This window comes from Falco rusticolus, chromosome 5 (genome assembly GCF_015220075.1).
Source record: "Falco rusticolus isolate bFalRus1 chromosome 5, bFalRus1.pri, whole genome shotgun sequence".
NCBI classification, from domain to species: domain Eukaryota; kingdom Metazoa; phylum Chordata; class Aves; order Falconiformes; family Falconidae; genus Falco; species Falco rusticolus.
In genome coordinates, this window is record NC_051191.1 from 9,177,816 (window position 1) to 9,182,186 (window position 4,371).

Below are 4,371 nucleotides of genomic sequence, written 5' to 3' on the forward strand. Positions count from 1 at the left end.
GCCTTTGTTGTGTCCCCTCCGAATTTCTTGCACACCCCCAGCCTACTCATAGGAGAGCAGATTGGGAATGTCTTGATGCTGTGGAAGGACTGGTTAGCAATATCCAAAAAATATCCAAAAGTGTGCTAACTACACTTTTAGTCACAAATCCAAAACATCCCAAGATCCAAACCAGCATGCATACAGGCTGCTATGAACAAAATCCATCCACCCCAGATAGACCTGGTGCAATCTCCACCCTTTATTCCATATCATTTATGTCATGCTTAGTTCTTGCACTACCCAATACATCCCCATTAAACACCACCCTCCTTCCTGTCATGTAGTATGTATGTGCAGATATAATTCCCTTGGTCTATGGGCCACCCTTGTAAAATGTTCATAAAATGTCCATTGAGTTATTCAGTTCATGACTTGGGCTTCATGTGTTTATGATGGCTGCTCAGAACAGGAGATTTGGCATGTTATGTTAAGTTATTGACTCAGGTTGGGCCGCTGTTATACTTGCCTGGCTTCTTGCGAGGCTCGTTCGCCATTGGTTCGGGTGATTGTAGTACCATGCAACTCAAATCACAAGTTATTTTCCCCCAAGGTTTAAACTCCTTGGGGTACAGACTGGATTTCCCCGTTCTTCCACATCACTCACCAATTGTACGCAGGTCTTTGAGCGAAATGCCCTATAGCCCTAGAGGCTGACCTAGGGTCTTTCCAGGTGCTTTCTGCCATAAGCTCCAGTTGTGGTCATGCTCCCTGGCAGTAGCATAAAGAATATTTCTCACATCTGGTTCTGTCTGGACTGGTCCATCGGCTAACGCATGAACTATCTGCTGTTGATCTGTTCAATTGATTTCTGTTGCCTCAGTCAAGATAGTTCTTTTGGGTCACTCAACGGAGAGGACTCACAAGCTGACTGTATTCCAGAATATGTCTTTTTGGCTAACTGGTGAGGACATGAATGCTATCTTATTGAACATATCTATTGGGCTGTGATTGTGCCCATCTTGCCATTTTATTCCCCGTAACTGGATCTCTCATGCAAGTCCTTTGATCTTTCTTTGTTTTATGGCAAAATCAGCTTTTGGAAGAATCTGAATTTTTCTTTCCTCTTTCTCAAACATTTCTTCTGCTGTGTTGCCCCACCCAATGATGAATTTCTGAGCACACAAGCCCTTCTTCAAGCATGGAAGAGAAATAGTAGTCCTCAGTCAAGTTGCAAATACAGCTGTTTGGACCAAGATTCAGCATAAAAGGATCATCCCCACAGGCTTTCCCGAGGTCTGGAAAGATGAACCACAAAACTCAATTCAGCTACTGGAGTTGTCCACAGTAAACTGAAGGCATGACAGAAATAAATAAAACATTCCAAGAAGGCTACAGAGTGAAGGATCAGTACTGACCCAGATCAGCTAACAGTGGCTGGTATAATGAGAAATATTCTTTCTCCCTACAAATTTCACCTCTTCTCTAGTTTTTCCATTGTTGCAAACACATCCTTGTTTTTCAAACTAAATTGATCAGTTTTTCCCCTAATCATTCAGTAATGCCTCAAATCATGTTTGAACCCCTTTTTTCTTCACATGGAGAGATGTATGTTGAAGTTCCTTGTAAGCAGATTTCCATACCCTTGCTTGTTCCTGGTTCCTGCCTATAAGAAAAGTTTTGTGCCACATTCCATGGTCTCTCAGAAAAACGTCAGCCTTCCTCCACTAAACTTATCCACTACAGATTCATTATCTACCTGAGCATCTATCTGTTGCTCCATTTTCAGCTTACCCATCAAAGCCTGACGGCTCCAGAAACATCTCAGCATAGAGGTTTGGAAAGAAACCTCTTCCTTTTAACGCCTGGTTTTGCCCTGGCCATCTCTGGTGGCTGACTGCAGGCCTCAGACCAGGGCCCTGCAGACAGGCTCAAGAATTTCAATGCCAGTTCTGCAGGCCAATTTCTACTGCCCCATCAGCAATAATTCACTTGGATTAGTACTGGTAGTTTCTTTCCCTTTTCTCTTTTGTTCTGAAATGTGTATGCCTATCCCCACACAGTATTTTGCTATAAATGCCAAAAAAAACAGCCTTTATGGTCTAATATCAGGTAGAAGGTATTACCTTTGTCCTGCCCATTGTGAGTTTATGAGTTAAACCACTGAGGAAAATATGGGCTCAAGAATCATTCAGAATAGGCCCCTTAAGGACCCCATCTGAAATGTCTTAAGTATGAATGTGAAACATTTGTAACTGCTCTTCAAGAACAACTTTCTTTTACCAGTTGTGCACCCAAACATAATTTCCCCCAGAACATTTATTCTGTGCTGACTTCTGAATTGCTCTTAGATAATCTCAGAAAGTGTATTAAAATTAAATAAAATGCATATATGTTATATCTTTGATCACTAAGCTAGCTGCCCCATAAGAGAAGAAAATCAGATTGAGTTCACATGACATATTAGCCACATTTCATTTCCATATATGCCTGACCAATTTTCTAGGAACTTGTAATCCTCCACAGTTTTTCATATATATGGCATATCAGAATATATTCAAACATATTCTAAAATAGTTCTCAGATTACTGTGTGAATTCTCACCCATGAATTATGGGTGAATTCCATCTGAAACAGTTGACTTGAATACATACATTAAATCTAAATATTCAGCACTTCCACGAGCACCCTGCCAATAGTGCATTCCCTTTTCTATGTTAAAATTAATTTTATTAGAGAATTGACTGCCATTTACCTCTGTGAAGGCTCAGGCAAGGAAAGTGTTGACTACTCCAGCACTGTCTGCAGTTTGTCTTAGTTTCTGTTTACTAGATCCCTCTACTCTCCTCTGTTTTCTTCTTATTTCTGAAATTTTAACAGAAATTTTCTTTGACATCTCTGACTGAAACATATTTTGCATCACAATCTTCCAGAATTTGTCTATATTTTTGTTATTCCTTTATAGCAGTCCTCATGCGCATGACAATTTTTCCAGATCTCATGCAATTCCTTTTTCATTTTTGGATATTTGAAGCTTTCCTGATGCAGGCACCATAGTGTCCCTCTCTGTTCACTGTCTCTGAACTCTTTAAATCAAGATTGTCATTATATATTTAGAAGAGTCCCTTTCAAAAGCTACTATTTTTTTAAACTTCTTTATGCTTTACATTATCTTCTCAGGAGGTCTCAGTCTCAGCTCCCAGGATTGTGTCAAAGCTGTTTTCCCAATTGTTTCTGTGCAGTAGCAAAGGCTTTTATTTCATTATTACTTTCATCCCCAAATTATTTCCCGCCTTTGGGTTTTCAATCAATTTCTTCCTGTCAGTTAGATTTGAAATACTGCTTTCCTAGTAAAACCAAAGTCCTAGTTTGCCGGCAACACTGGCAAACTGATCACTTGATTGGTCTGTACCCTGACACATGGGATCCTTGTTATCAAAAAATTAAATGGACAGTAAAAATCTACTCTATTACCTGGCCTTTGGATGGTTCTGATGGTAGCTCAAAGACTCTCTCATACGTTCCTCTTCCTGCTTTCTGCTTCATCTAAGATCCTGAGCATGAAAGTATGTTCTTTCCCCTTTCGATCTTTACCCACAGGAAGTGTACAAGCCTCTTTCCTACCTTTTCCTTGTCTTTATTTGATGTTATTCTGTTGCATTACAAAGACGGTACCAAGTTTTCTTTTATGGAAAGCAGGAAAATTCAGGTAAAAGAATTTATTTAATTTTTACTTTTGTCTCAAAAACCATCCTACTCTTAACCTTCTTCAAAGCTGTGTATGAAGTACATGGAACACCTTTTCCTGTTTCTGCATGAGAAAAGAAAATGGGTTTATGCAGGTCATCTAGTCCAACCTTTTGCTCAAAGCAGAACAAAGTTCAGAGCTTGGTGAGGTTGCTGAGAACCTTGTCTTATCAAGTTTTGAATATCCCCACAGACTGAGGTAAAGGTAAAGAATTTTTAATTCTGCTCAGTAAAATGATCTTGCATATATTTTCACATAATGCCATAACTGGTTTTGGACATATATTCTATGTATATTAGATGTTTCGATTTCCTACTGAAACCACCAGTGACTGGGAGAGCACCGGAAATTTTTGGTTATCTAGTTGTCTAAAACATGCTTTGATTACATAAAGATGTTATAAGGAAGGGCAGGGAGAGAAAGTCATGAGGAGGCTGACATCTAACCTTGGTTTATGATGAACACTTATCTTATCAACCTACTGTTAATAAACTCACTAAAACAATAAAGAGCAAGATTTAATTTTAACTTGGTTTACTGGCCTGCTTTAGCAATGGCTAAAGGTGATAGCTTGGAAAAATATTAATCAGAGTTAGCTATTTAAAGTCAGACCTATTTTTTGGCAGTCTCTGCAGGAAGGTTAA